This window comes from Halichoeres trimaculatus, unplaced genomic scaffold, assembly GCF_033239565.1.
Source record: "Halichoeres trimaculatus isolate MK-OKI-2021-1 unplaced genomic scaffold, fHalTri1.1 fHalTri1_scaffold_23, whole genome shotgun sequence".
Classification (NCBI taxonomy): domain Eukaryota; kingdom Metazoa; phylum Chordata; class Actinopteri; order Labriformes; family Labridae; genus Halichoeres; species Halichoeres trimaculatus.
The window spans coordinates 19,215,835-19,232,221 of record NW_027437201.1 but is presented as its reverse complement, the minus strand read 5'-3'; positions in this window follow the sequence as shown (position 1 = coordinate 19,232,221).

The following is a 16,387-nucleotide window of genomic DNA, read 5'->3' as shown; positions in this document are numbered from 1 at the left end:
CCATGTATGGTTTAAAAAGTGAATTTTTATGGGCTAATGAATTTGTAGAAGTAAACACCTCTTTTACGACTGGAAGTGACAAGATTTACTGGGGTTTCTTTGTATCATGGACAGTCTAACATTACTGTTGTGTTGTGTTGTGTTGTGATTATGATGCCAGTTGATTCCAGTAGATGGCAGTGATTTACCAAAACCTGCCAGCTGCATACCTAGACATAAGCCCACATAGACAAATAGCGTTAGCGCCATGCATTGTGGGAAACAGTATGCCAGGTAGACTGGTCTGTTGCATACTGAGAAATTTTCCTGGATCTGTAGGACACCCAGGGATTTTTAGTATACTGTAGATTTTGCACGTTTTCATATACTACCCACTACATACTGAATATCAGCCAAAATAGTAGGCACTGCTAGTGTAGTAGGTGGTTTGGAAAACAGCCCATTTCCACGCGTAGCCAGGTATCTGGGAAAAGGCATATATTTTTATACGTTCAGGCCTGTCATCCATACGAAACCACAGCTTTCCATCACTAAAAATGATGTTTCCTGAAAATTCCGACCAAGGTGAAGATGGTTGGTTGCGTGTAGACGGTGGTAACAGAGTTTTTGCTTCTTTAACATCACAGCTGAATGATGGGGCCCATTCTGATTGGCTGGCATGGGGTCTGGAAAGCACTGACAAATACGGGTTTCGCAAGCCTTTGAGCTGCACTTGTCACCGGATTTACCCACTGCGTATGGACCATAGACTGTATAAAACGTGGACGCAGCATGGAACCATGAAATGAAACTAATCCATGTATGCAGCCACATTTATGATGATGCTGGTTGTGAGTTTCCGTTTCAAACCACAACAGGGCGCCCATCAGTCACATGACCTGAGCTGTGTCTCTGATTGGACTGTCAAACGATCCTTATCACCTCTAAACCGAAGAGTTAGAAAACCATTTACTCACCGTACAGCGTGTGCTGATAGAGAAACCAGAGTTTCAGACCCAAGCTGTTTTTTGAACCACTGTAAATATGTTTTTCAATGCAGTGAAAGTCAGTTTTTATGGCTGGGTGTGTACATGACTTCCTGTCTTTCTGCAGCCAGCCTTAAGCGGATTATCGATGGACAGCAACTTTTAGCACTTCTGCATAGGCTTCATTTTTACGAACTGGATGTTGACCCTTGGTGTGTACAACTGTATTTTTAAAAATGAATAAGGGGGGGGTGTTTATTCACGGAAAATGCTCGGCAATGTGTGTACAAGGCCTAAGAAATATAAAATTGTAAAATATTTAGAAATCTTAAAGAAATATTTCATCTTAGCTAAATATTTAGAATGATTTCTAATGTGTGAGTAATGTCATTAACTTCACCCCACCCCCAACGACTGTGTTGTGCTTGTTGCAATAACAACAACAACAGTCTGTCTTTTCAAGTGTGCAGAATTACACTCACACAGAGACATTAAATCTTGAGTGAGGAGTCAGTCGGTGGATGACAGCGTCAGGGTCATGATCGTGTGTATTTTATGAAAGCGGTGACATGCTTTTCTCGCACCGTGCAGGAATCAGACATCATTTATTCATCTGTGCTCTTCATGTTAGTGGATCAAATGCACAGCGTCTGTAACATGCTGCACGCTGCTCTACAATAACTCACACACATATAAAATCCAACACCTGAATGCACGTTTACTTCACAGTAAATCACACTTTCATTAACACAAGGTCACACACACTCAGCTGCCAGGCTTCCTCTCGCTGTGTGTCAGCCTTTGCTTTAAAAGCTTTAACATAAAAGATGGCGACTAAAGCTACACCTGAAAAAATAACCCAACAGTTCAGAACAGAGGACAGGATGACAGAGGAGGAGAGAGGAAAGAAAGTCCTGCAGTTATCCAACCAGTACGGCTGAAACGAATGATTATTTTCATTATCGACGAATCTCCTGATTATTATCTTTTGATTAAAACCGTGCGCCAGAGACTCACACGCCTGTTTCATGTGACTGATTAAACAGTTTGTGGTTAAAGTGCTGCAGGCTGCAGAGTCACGGAGCTGCTCACTGAAGGAACCCAGAAATCAACTACGTTTCCCATGATGCAAGAAACTCATGCTTCAAGATGAACGCAGCATCTTCAGAGGCACAAAGCAATCATAAAACTGCTTTGTCACAGCGTTTTGGTGTCACAGATGACAAATAGTCCTAACTTTTTCTCTTTGAACCTAAAGTAATGCTCAGGAGGGAAGAAGATGGAGGGTTTTTATCCTGCGGGTATGAGGCACCGAATGTAAAATCTTTAGACACTGCTTAAGAGGCGACATTTTGTAAAGTTTTAGTTCACTTTTTTTTACATTTAGCTTGTTTTTCTTTTATATGAGATCGAAATTCATACAAAACAGCAGAGGTGGGTCATACTGGGAATATTGGTATCCATCTGATACCAAGTAAATACAGAGCCAGTATCGTTGATACTGACACCGATACTGACACCGATACTTTTTAATATTTGCGGTTAAGGTGTTTTTGTGATTTTTTTCTTTTTTTTTTCTGGAGATGCAGAGTTGAAGACTACAATACAAAATATAAATACAAGTCCTCCCATTATTGCACTCTTTTTTTTCTTTTTTTAATAGTCCCACTTTTTGGGACTCCTTAATATGGGTGCCAGACTGAACCAGTCTGCTCTTGAAAGTTGGAGCTACAACTGCAGACCGTTGATTGGTCAAAAGAATCGTAACTTACCCCGACAGCGGCTAAATTTCTCCTGGCGGCATACAGACTTCTCTGAAAGAAAGCTTGATTGAACTTTTTATCAAAGAGCTACATGCCAATCACAGAGAACAAAATGCTGCATATCTTCCATCAATGCTCTTTTGTTTTTTCTTTACTGTGTCATGTTTTTCTTCTTTGTTGAATTTATTAGCGGGGTACACTGTGTCGCTCTGCTATGGCGTCACACAACATGGAGCTGTCGGCATCCAGCTCATACACCGTCTTCCATGAGGGGGCACGATTGGCTGTAGAAACGCAAACAAAACCAAGCTTAAGTGAGCCAACCTGTACCAAACTGTACTGATCTGAACCAGACTGCTTAGATACTAAATCTAAATTCAAATCCATAAGTTGGATCTGAACCTAAATCTTAAATTGCTTGCTATGTGTAAAGCTAAATGTTTCGAAATTATGCAAAGTAGGTGGCTCCAGCACCTGTCTTCCACACCCCCTGCAGTTGCCTAGGATCACGCAGCCCCACCCACACCACTGACCACATCTTAGTGGGTGATGTGAGGGGGAAGAGGCAGAGACACGGTGGGCATGCCCACATCTGACAAACTCGCAAGGGCGGTCATGGCCGGAGTACGGGCAGCACTTCAGGGTGCCGATTTAATCTATATTGCAATTCTTTGATATTTACGATTTTCGCGATTTTTAGTTTGCTTTTTTCCCACCAGACATTTCACTCCCTGCTGGAGAAAAGTGGAAACTTTTTTTCAAATCCACTTTGTCATCAAAGACTGAAATGGAGAATTTGAATTTAAAAAAAAAATGACAAAAAATCCTGATTTTGATATTGCCAAACTAAGTAATACCAACATATCGATTTTTGATTTGACTAGTATCTCACAGTTTATTCGTAGTACAAGTTAACAATTGTATGGAACATAATGTTTTTGCATGAATTTCAGTCAGAAATAAAAGTAAAAGAAGCTAAATATGAGAAAAGTGAACTAAATCTTTTCAAAATTTCGCCTATTAAACAGTTACTGGAATCTTACATATTACACGCTGTATGTAGGTTTAATAAAATCAAACCATGTAACACAAAGCAGCTTAATTAAACCTCCTGTATGCAAACTTATCCACCTCTAAACATGAGTTGTTTCATTTATAGCTGTTCCCAGACTTCTCTACATCCTTTAACAGCTTCAGTTATTGTTCCGATTGAGAAATCTTGGCACAAAACACCGGCCTCAAAGAGCTGGGACCAATAAATATTTCACATCTTGTTGAGAAGGAGCGTTGCTGAAACATTCTTGAATTAATTGTCTGTTGATTGATCATTTCAGCACTCAGTTACACCAACGCCGAGAAGAGGGAGACTGTTTACACACTCACAAATCACGAATCTCTGCTGACTTTGTCTAGACGACACACACCACAGGTCACACACAATCACACTTTCTTTCTTTCTTTCTTTCTTTCCCCTGTCAATCCAAACACACACACACACACACACACACAGATGATTCTTTTCCCATTTCTCCCTCCAGATGTGTTTTTCTCTCGCCCTTATTTCTGGATGTAGGAGCTGATATTTTATTCAGCATCTTTCTAGTTCAGAAGTGGTATTAATGCTTAATTAAACTGACATGAATCACAAACAGCAGTCCTTGGGATTACTTTGCCGACAGCATGAGAACATGGTGTGTTTGTTTCAGTGTGAATGAGAAGTGGAGCACAAGGTCTTCGTATAGGCAGAGCTTGTAACTCCACCACAATGCTGCATTCCTACTCAGATGCACAGAAATCAATGTTCCTGTCTCTGAGCTGACTCTTCCTCCCCTGCAGTGTAAGCATCCATGTTGTTATTTAATTAAAGGTACACTTTTCTTTCTTAAGACCCCAGCCCCCGAGTTTCATTCAGCCAACAGGGATCCCCGACTCATTAACCGCAGGACGCAGAGCCCAGCAGCAGTGTTCACCCGTCACCTCGGTCACACCGTGGAGCCGTGGATGTATACGTCCCTTAAGGAAAGCACATTGAACAGAATCTACAAAGAGTGATGGCGAGGATCAGGAGGAAGTGAGGCGTTAAGAGGGGGCGCCTGTCGAGACGTTCTACGCTGGTGCAGATGAGTGAACATCATCCAACGCCTCCAAGCCGTACCATGACCTAAACTACGTCAGCCCTGGGAGTTAAACACTGACACAGATAGATGGTGTTCTCAGAGCATGTGGGAAGCTGGCTCCTGTTCAGGTAATGAGTCCAAAGAGGTTTGATGAGGACTCAAATATCAGGTCATCCTGCAGGATATGAAGTGATCTCAAAAACAGACTGAGGATGCTCACTATTTTGACTATCAATTTTCCATTTAGGGAGGTGAAAAATTCAACATGACACTAAACAAGGCGTGTGTTTGTTTTGAAAAAGAATGGAAATCAGATCTTCTGTTTAACTCTACGTTTCTTTGTTCAAGACAACTTTTTACCAGATTCAACACCACAAGGTAAGGTATCAATCAACAGTTAGGTAGGGCTTTGGTTTGAAATGTAACAAGCAAACTTTCTCAGTTTGTACCGTAGACTCTAGCCTGTGTTTTAACCTTTAGCTCATGCTCTATCACTCTTCCATTTAGCTTTCTTCTGCTCTTCTGTCCCTTTTCTGTTTGAAAGTTAGGCAAACATTCAAGCTCCTGTTTTAGCCTGAAGTCTGTGTTCTAGCTTTTGATTTGGCCTATCCCCCATGATTTAGCCTTAGCTTTGGCCTTTGGCCTGTGTTTTAGCCTTTGTTTAAGCCTTTGACCCATGTCTTAGCCATTTTTTTTTTAAGCATTTTGCCAGTGTTTAAACCTTTGTTTTAGCCTTTAGCCTTTAGCCTGTGTTTTAGCCTTGAGCTTCTGTTTAAGTCTTGGACTGTGTTTCACCTTTTGGCCTGTGTTTTAGCCTTTGTTTTGGGCTTTAGCCTGTGTTTTAGCCTTTGTTTTGGCCTTTAGCCTGTGTTTTAGACTTTAGCCAGTGTTTAACCTTTTGTTCTAGCCTTTAGCCCATGTTTTAACCTTGAGCTTCTGTTTAAGTCTTAGCCTGTGTTTTACCTTTTTGCCTGTGTTTTAGCCTATGTTTTGGCCTTTAGCCAGTGTTTTAGCCTTTTTTTTTCGCCTTTAGCCTGTGTTTTAGACTTTTTTATTTTTCCCCTTTAGCCTGTGTTTTAGACTTTTTTTCTGCCTTTAGTCTGTGTTTTAGCCTTTAGCCAGTGTTTTAGCCTTAATCCTGTTTTTTAACTTTAGTTTGTTTTTAGCCTTTAGCTTCTGTTTCAGTCCCTAGCCCGTGTTTCAGCCTGAGCCTGTGTTTTAGCCTTAGCTTGTGTTTTTATTCTTTTGCCCTTCACCCTTCTTTTGGGCTTTTTCTCATTTTAACGAATTATTCCTTTATAAATAGTTTATGAAAAAAAAGCACCACCTGTGGGGGTAAAGCCAGTGTCTGATCAAGAATAAAGCAGAACTTTAGAAAAGTTGGTGTCTCTTTTCTTGATGTTTGACAATTAAATTACATCCTATAATGTTTTTTGTTTAGTTCTGTTTTGTTTTTTTCCTGGGAAGCAAACTAAGGACAAAACTCAGCCTGAACTTCTTGTCACCACCCAGCCTGCCTGAGGTCTGCCCTTCCTCTTTCAGCTGGCGTTGTTTGCTTAATAAGGGCAGCTTTTCAATTTCATCCCCTTCCCCTTTCCTCCAGAGATTCACTTTTTAAACAAACGTCTAATCTCTGCGGAAATGTGCAAAATGTGGCACAAAGTGAGACCCAGCAGATTGTGATAGTGGTGCAGTGTGAGGTTGCTCAAGAGGAATTTTAATAAGCAGCACACACATACACTCACACACATACACACACGCTTGGTGGAAGAAAATCTCTGGATGCTCTGTCTGAAATGAATTCTCTTTTCCCACATCAGCCAGAGGAAAAAATGTAATCTGCAGCCAACCAAAACCAATTTGGAACAGAATAAATGATGTACCTGACGTGAAAAAGCTGTGATCCCTTGTTGCATGCTCCATTTCTCTCTCATGACACCGTGATAACTGATTGAAGAGAAGAAACACGCCGTCACTTTCACAGGTCATCGTTTCCATGCAAATAAGCCGAGGAGACAGCAACTTAACGAGCACAGAGATACATAACGCCCCGCGGCTGATCGATAAACAACTTGTGGAAATGACTCATCACCAGGCGCTCACCCCTCCTCACCCCGCGGGCAAAGTGCTGAGACAAGACACCCCTCACCCCAGCAGCAGCAGCACTCCAGGAGAGACGAAGGCCCCCTCTCAGACTCAAGTGGCCTGCTGGCAGCAAGTCCATCCTGTTTTATTGATCCGCTCAGTCCAGATCTGAGGAATATGACTGCGGTCTGATTCCCTAATGGGACCACAAATGCAACAGTCGGGCTGCAGCCTGTCCACATGATGTATGCTGAGGGCTCATCCTCATATTGTCAGCTAATCGCCCTGTGTTCGGGTCGGGCCACGGCTAATAGCCAGTGGACCGGTGCGCCTTCAGCTCTACAACCCAACCCCCACCCTGCTCAGATCAATGTCATACATACATACATGCCCCACTCATCCATCTCCACGCTCTACTACTCCATCCACCTTCCCACAGGGGCCAGGCCGAGTGCTGCGGTTAGAGCTAAGTGTTTATAAAGAGGTGATGACATACATTTACAGTCAAACGAACGTCCACAGACGTCTGTGGTTCACGGAGCCAACGCTTACAATTAGGACAAACTGTCCACAACGACTCACCTCAGGTCTGACTCTAATGGAGCAGAGAAAGTTGGTCACAGACACATGAATCTTTAAAATCAAATTAACCTATTTTTCCAGGACAGTATAATTCTGATTCAGTCTCAGAGATCTTAAACCAAACCCTGAAAGACAAAAACCAACAGATCCCATCAATTAAAACCAAAAGACATTTACAGCTCGAAATAATCTTTGTCTTGGTGTGTGCGCTGTTTAATAGGTTCACACTTGCAGGTGATTTGTCCCAGATGCTTTCATGGTAATGAAGATAATCCTATGAGACCTTCATTTAGTTTGAGGTGTTGTGTCTTTTTGTCCTGGCAGACTACCTGGGTTTGTTTATATCTGGCACGCCGCGCGCGCGGACTGATACACTAAGCGGCGAGGGCCTCGTAGCCAGCTGTGGCTCTGCAGCGGAGGTAGCGCGGGTACCGAGGCGAGGTACGACACGATGAGAACTAGAGCCTTATTTAGCGGTGTTTTTGTGTGAAAGTAACGCGCTGAACATTCTCTAAATAAAGTGTGAATGCAGACCCATATCAGATTTTTTCAGTGGGAGTAAGTTTACTTGTCTTTTTGGTCAAGTAAAATATGGCCCCGTCTGAGTGCAGAGGAAACCTGCAGAGGAGCAGGGAGGGGGTGTTTGGTGCACTCTGGGCTTCTGCTGCACAAAAACACTGCTGTAGGGGTAATTTCTGCCCTAAACCTTGTGATAGGACCCAACTTGTTCCATCCCGGAGTATCACTTTAAGAGTGAAACAGTAGATATTAAAGAGGGGTATTGTGCTAATTTTCAGGCTTCATATTGTTCCTCCAGAAATATTATAAAAGCTTTACTGGATGTAGAGCAAAAAGAAATATTTACCTTTCTCCAACTGGTAAAAACTCTCATTCTAATCAATTTCTTAAATGCTTTATTGAGGCTACTGTCTCTTTAAGACTGCAGCAGTTTCCTGTCTTCATCGTCATGCATGTTTAAGAAAAAACATTTTTAAGTGTACTTTAGATCCATCTCTTTTCTGTTATTATGGAGGAGCTTGGGACTTTTACTGCTGCCAGTCACTAGAGGGAGCTCTGAAGTTTTGGCTTCACTTCAGGGGAGCTGTTGTGCCATCCATTATTCTAAATAGTCTATTTCTGCTCCTCTGCTCTACACCCTCTGTTAAAAGGAACTTGTGAAAGTTTGGCACTTTGAAACCCACCAGAGCATCAGGGCTACTATTTTACAAGCGCTCTTTAAATTACCGTAACTCTTCAAATATTTGGGCTAGCGAAAAAGTTCAAATAGCTTCTTAATTAAGACATGAAAAGCTCTATGGTGGTATCTGGGGTATTTTGGTACTGCATAGGAATCTACATGCAACAGAGTTCAAATTAGTACAGCTGTTCTAATTACCGTAACTCTTCAACTATTTGGGCAAGTGAAAAAAATTCAAAGATGACCTCCTCGGACTTGATGTCTGCCTCTTTTAAAAATCATTCAAAAAAAGTCCAGCTGGGCTGTGTGATACTTTGGGGGTTAAAGGGTTAAAGTGCGTCTGACGAGACTCAGGTTTGACAAATACTAATGAACACACCTGAGACCTGTGGTAAAAGGACAACCTTTCAACAGGCGCACTGACTGTAACAGTCGAAGTAATATTCAACTCATATGAGCTAATATCTGAAGGAGAGACGCCTTCATTCAGTCTGCTGATGATATCACTCCACATTATTGAAAAAGAGTTCGATAGCATCGCTCCAATCGATCATTTCGAAGGGTAATATTTTCTCCTCTATGCACAAATACCTCCCACTCAGGTGTAATATGAGTCAGTTAGTCGTGATGAACTTGTGGAAACTGTGTTAAAGCTGAGTTAGCAGAGAAATCTGCATGAAACTTGGACTTTGTCAACCAAATGGAGGCACGTGAAGAATATAGATGTCACATTTCCATCCTGCTTTGACGGCTGCATTTCTGATTAAGCCATCTCATTATGGCACCTCCTAAATTTTTTATGGCACCCAACCGGAGACAGACAGACGTGTTTATCTCAACATGCTAATCCTGTATCACATCAAGGGATGAAAACATATGATTTGCATTTTTCTGGCAGATTTGTGCTAAATTTGCTACTTTCCCATGACTGACTCAGACGTTGTTTGGCTAACTTTAAAATTCTGATGCAGGGGAGAAATGTCGCTGCATAAAAAGATGATTAACAATGAGAGAGATCTTGATTCATGGGCCACACACACACTTGTACACACAGAGTTTAGTGCTCGTGGTGCAGTGAGCCTTCTCCAGGCCACGGAGGCAATTTCCCTCCATGGATGTATGCAGGAGGTAATGGGAGAGATGTACTTGCAGCAGCAGCAGCAGCCACTGTGGCTGACCTTGGTGCTCCTCACGAATCAGCCCAGCACTCAGCTCGAGCCCAGGCAGGGGAAAAATCACTGTGAATAATTTCTTAATGCTTTCACAGAGGAACAAAGAGGGAGGGTGAGGGAAAGGGGTCAGGGAGTGAGGGATGGAGGGAGGGACTGAGGAGACATAGTGAAAAGTTGAAATGGATGATGGTGAGACAGACAGCAAATAAGAGACGGGAGAGGAGAGGAAGAGGGGCGTGATGATGCATAAAGTCAAAGTTAAAGGAGGAATGGATGAAAGGAGGGATGAACATAAAAAGGGAGGGAGGAGAGCTGTGTCCGGTGTCCTGGGATCATGCTGCAGTCTACATTATTCATCGCAGCACCAGATTCATCCAGGGTGACTTACAGCGCTCATCATTTACATGCCATCAGCCATGAATTATTAAAATAATGACTTGTGCGTCTGATGAACCGTAAAGTGTAGGGGTGAGGTCCCTGAAGGGAAACATTGACTTAGAGGTCGGTCGCAGGAAGCTACACCCTGAATAAACATACTGTAGTCTCAGAGCGGAGCTGCGATCAGAGAACATGGGAAATATGTTTCATTCTTCATCGAAACATGCATCCAAACAAGAGCAGAGGAAGACGCGAACACGAGCGCCTGTGTGCATGACGGGTCAGCAACAGGGGTGACAAATCGATCCACGAGACATCGATGAGACTGAGTTCTGTTTGGAGCATCAATAAGAGGGATACAAAGAGAATTCATCCACACAGAGGTGTAAAAAGTATTTGCAGGTATTCCTTCACTACCCTCACTCTCTGAGTCCGTCTCATCACAGCCTTTAATTTAAAATCTTGCAGGAGAATCTTGATATTTGAGCCTTGATCTCTGAAGGATCGAGGTTTGATGAGGAGGGGAAGATTTGAAGTGCTTCACCTTATTAAAAAGCTGCGACTCAAACCTATTAAGCTCTTACTGTAACTGCACTCATGATGTTATATCCTGACTCAGTTCTCCCGTCTGCTGAGACGACAATTTGAGATCGGTGATGCCCCCATCGCTCAATCTGGAGTTAAAGTGGAGACATTTCATAAGGAGGTGAGGGGCTTTAACGACGGTTAACGACGACTGGGTCAGAGCATCGCAAAGACTGCGGCTCTTCTAGGGGGTTTTCTCAGTCTGCAGTCGATAAAAGTGGGTCAGGGAAGAAAAGCATTGAACTAGGAGACCATGGCTCACTGACGCACACTGGGAAAGGATGCCTGTGATCCAAGAGAAGATGTCAAGAGTGCACAGTGCATCACAGTTTGTTGCAGCTGCCGTTGACAGTGCCTACAACCGGCATGTGATCATCAGAAGAAGATCGCCTGAACATATCAGACAAAAAAGTCTGGTACATGGACGCCAAACCTCTTTACATCCAGGGCTTAAAGATCTGCTCCTAAGGTCTTGATGCCAGATAACACAGCACACTTTTACCTGAGTCCATGTCTCCTCAGGTCAGGCATAATTTAGCATTGAAGGGTAGATACTTAGGAAGTAGGACGGAAGTATGTTGCATGAGCGGAAATGTAAATATCCACCGTAAGAAATAGAGAAATCAGAGAGGGGTTCATGCTCTAGGCCTGTATGCACGTTCAGTCATTAAAAAAACAACAAACAACAAAATCAAAAGTACTGAAAAAAACTTACACGAAAGGAACCAAGAAGCACGGGGAGCACATGAGACATGACGCAGGACAGCCAGAGTGACGACAACAATGATCCAACAGAGAACAAAGAAAACACAGAGACTATATACACAGGGGGGTGATTAACACAGGTGTGAAACAAGACACAGGTGAAACACATGAGGAGCAATCAACCAACCAAACACAGGGAAACTCAGACAGAGACCAAATACCTAAAAGACACTGAAACACTAAAGATAACCACAAAAAGACATACACATGACAAGAACCAAATCAAAACCACGAGGGACACAAACCAAGGACAAAAACTGGAAACACAGAACACTCAAGAATAACTAAGATCAACACAGGAACACGGAAACACAGGACAAGCACAGAATTACAAAGAAACACAAGAAGACAAACATAAGAAAACCCAGAAATATACAAACCAAAAAAACAAACTATGACAGGAACGGCCCGTTTGACTTCAGCGTTACCTGCATGCACGATTGCAAATAATCGTCCAGTTAACTAATTACACCCTGAAAGAGACGCAGGTTCAGATTACGTCATAATTAAGGGGAACCTCCTGGAAAAACTCATCAAATAAATTCAAACTGCCCATGTCTATCATTCATAAACAGTGATAAACCTGGTGAGCAGTAACAGTGTGACTTAGAGAAGATCAAGAAAAACTTTTTTTTTAGCCTGAGAAATTCAGATTTTATTACAAGAATACACATGGAGGAACAGCTGTTATCAGTGAGTCAATCAGGTAAACAAAGAGAAAGAGAAAGTTTGGCAAACTTGAACAGAGTAAATGCAGTTGAAAACAGTAGAAAACCTCATTATTCAAATCAGTCATATGAAAGCTGCTTTGTGAAACAAGCTCCAGTACTTCAATGAATAACTCTTAAAGCAGTTTATGTACTTCAACATTTAACCACACACATCTTGGAAGGACCCAGATGTAAAAAAAAAAGCAAAGAGTGAATCAAACTAACAAAACTGACGGCAGGGAGCCTCGCCGGTTTGGGACTTTGATTTTCTCCCTTTTCTCATCTGTTCCCTGAAAAAATGTTGTGTCTCCTGAATCTAAATTTTCTGTATGCTACACATCGCCACCTTTCCAAAGGATTGTCCACTGTCTTTGCATATTTCGTCTTACACAATGTCCACCGAAGAGGTGCTGTAATCCTGCCATTAGCGCCTGTTATGATGGGGTATACCTCCACTAAATCAGGCGCTCAGTTTTTTACACAAAATACATTTGATAAACTTCAAAATCTGAGAGGTTTTGTCAGATTTCCAATCAGGAAATAGGTGTTGAATGGAAATGGTTAAAAAGGGGATAACATCCCCAAACTTCTGCTTTTTAGTATTTTCCCCTCACTCCAAAGCGTAACCACTCCATTAAGTTTCCCTCTGCCTCCCTGTGAGATAACTTGAGATTATACCAGGTCACGTCAGGAGGTGCACGGCTGCTCCTGGCAAACAGGATACTCTTAATGGTATCCTGTGGTGTGAACATGTTAAAGATTACAGAGAGGATATCTGAGGAGCTTTTCTGATGTGTGTAAAGCAGCCGGGTTCAGTCTGAACCCTGGCCTCAACGGTCTTTAAGATGTACACATAAATATGATTTGATGCAGTGAGTCACTGAGGGGCGCTCCTTGTATACAGATCAAAAGACCAACAACGAGGAAGTAACCTAACTTCATCTTTCTTCACATCATTTCTTGTCGTTTCTATCCTTGATGCTGTCCTGAGACCCTCAGAACCAGGTTATGATAGATCAGAGGAGTCGTCTTGCTGTGAGGAAACAAAGCAGCCCGTTTCCAGAAACTCAAAGATGGAAAAACGTTCATTTCCTCCTCTAAAAGCTGTTTACTGGTCACCTTTATATGTTTAGGGGCCTTTTGAGTTTTCCAAATGTTCCACTGACTTCACTTTCAGCCGGAAACACTCACAGCGGCACAGTCCTCATAAGGCATTGTTAGCTGCCGTGCAGTGATCACTTATACTGTCGGCCATATATAGAACACTTCACAGTTCTACAGTGTGTGGTTCTTATAAAACCAGATCCAGGTGTCAAATTAAAGGCTGCTGAAGCCTGGAGGTTGGGTAGAGTGGAGCCTCTAATCTCATTTTATGAACTATAATATTCTGCTCACGTGAGTCGTCTCTCCGTCTCTCGAGTGCAGTCTTTGGGTTCTGCCAATTACTGGAGCTGCTGAGGAGAAATATTTGGAGCTTGAGTTGTTAAAATGAAATTAAACAGCAATGGATGAATTAAATTACTGCAAAGAATTTTAAATAACCGGTCCTGACTTTTAATAATTTCACACCAGCTTTCTGCTGCAGCGGACAGAAGTTCTACATCAAGCTGCACGGTGGGATGTTTCTTCCGGCTCAGGGTTTCAGGATAAGCTAGTAAAGACAGAAAAATGTATTTCTGTATTTATCACAGTCTTCAACATAAATTTGGTACCTTTAAGTCTTTACGGAAACACCACTCTGGCTGATGAAGTTTAGTAGTAGGAGAGAAATCTGTTTTTTTCTCTGCTGAAAATGATTTCTGTGATTAATTTTGTAGTGCCTAACTTTCAGACAGAAAAAGGACAGAAGAGCAGGAGAAAGATAAACAGGAGAGTGATAGAGCACGAGCTAAAGGCTAAAAGGGCTAAACTGTGCTGATGTTCATTCCAACCCATATGCAGCAGTTATTCTGCAGTGGTCTGTTCAAACTTGAGAGTCTATCAATAAAATGAAGAGTGAGGTTACGTTAGCTCTGATTGGTAGAGGGCTGGCAGGAAACAGCCAACTTTAAAACTTTAAAAAAAGTTGTCTTGAACAAAGAAAAGTAGAGTTAAAAAAAAGATCTGATCTTAATTTGTTTCCAAAACAAACTTGTTAAGGAACACGTCTTCACGACAGTGTGTGTGACACTCCGGGCCAAAAGGTGTCAATACACAAGTAAATACACAAGTTGGGTGCAAATACAACTATATATAATTTTAAATTTACATAACCTTTAATAAAAATCCCTGAAACACTATTTCCTACATGCACATCTTTGCTCACTACATCATGTAATGCTGTCTTTACAACCTACAAACACCTTTAAATGATTAACTCAATTCATCCTTGTCGTTTTTATTTCTCAAAATGTTTCTCTGAAAGTTATTGTCTGCACATAAACAGATTTGTCCATGAATTTGAGATCGCCGGCTCCAATAGCGCTCAGAGTACTTCTATCCTTGCTTAACTGCAGCAGCAGGAGAGTCCTTTCACCGAAGACGCAGCTCAGATCCTTGACCGGAGCAAGCTGTACGAGTTTCTGAGAATTCTGTGGGAATAGAAACGAAAGATAAAATACAGAATACTCTGAAATCACTTGTGCTCAAGCTCAGCTCTCTATCAGTGCAAAAAAATATATTCAATAACCGCCCAAAGTTCAAAGTCAAATCATGCAGTTTAATTACATCTCATAGCTAACGTGCCCTCTGGCAGAAGCTGTCAATGAGACTCGGTGATAACTCAGGGGAAGAAGCCTTCAGTCTGAAGGTAACCAGATAGAAAGCCCAAACTATTTCATTCAAAAAGCATCACACAGACTGCATCAAGTTTTCCCTTATCAGGCAGTGAAGCTTGGACTCTGTGACTGGATGTAAAGGGAGCATTAAGGTTTCAGGCCAGCACTAACCGGTCTAATTTACAGCACGTTATTTAGAAAAATCGAAGCTCCAGGATTTAAATTCAGGACCAAAGTCTGGTCTATCCTTTGGAGGATTTATCCCACCCATTAGATCCTGCAGTAAATTAGGGGCCTGCTATGAGAAAGAGTGAAAGTCTGAGTGCTTATAGGTACACTTAAATCTGTCAGGAAGATCCAAGGCAACGTGCTGATCAAAGGCTGCGTGTCTATAGGATAAAAATGCTAATCATTAATTACTGTTAATCATCGTAGTCAGCTGAGACGAGCTTTAGAAGATATTTGATCTTTGAACTCGCCTTTGAACCGAAAAACTGCAGGTGTAAACGCAATTTGACGAGCTTTAATTAAAGGGATGGGGGGCAGTCGATGTTGTGATGTGATACATTAAGTCATGATAAAACGATGAAAAGAGGTGATTTGTTTTCACCCATGTTGATACAAGACTTTATGTAAACAAACCCACTTTTGGCGCAAGCCTCTAGTGGCCACTGGAGGGACTGCACTCAATGTTGGCTTCATCCAGCTCATGAAGTTTCTGGTTGGATCTAATCTGATCATTTCAGACATGCTTTGGCAGCGAGGTGAAGAAACACTAAGGGCTCGACCTGGACCACTTAAGAGGATTAAACACAAACTTGGGTCAGCTGGATGAGATCGACATGTGTAACACTTCTGTGTCTTATGTCTTACTAACACCTCGGAAATGTCTCTGAGGCGCAGAGAGGCTTTCAGTTTGTGTGTGCTCAAAAGGGTTGGTGAGTAATGTGATTGTGGTGCAGGAGATGAAATTAGTGCATCCTCACAAGGTGAGGGTGTGGTGATAAGTAAGGTAAAGTAAGGTACACACTCTGATTTTATCATTCCCTGCAGCTTATTCAATCCATTACTCACACTATCTTTGTTATGATTTTGTTTTTTTCTTCTTCCTCTTTAATTGGACGATCTCTGCTTGTGGAGGGATGCAACAAACTGTCGGCTGAACAATAACATTTCTCCTTCAGATCATCACAAAGAGACATTTCCAGACATGATAATGAGGACATTACCTGGGTGTCCTGAATGGAAGCTGCAGCGCCGTCTCAGACTTGTCTGGGTCTCAGGTATTTCCTTTCAGTCTCACACGAGGTC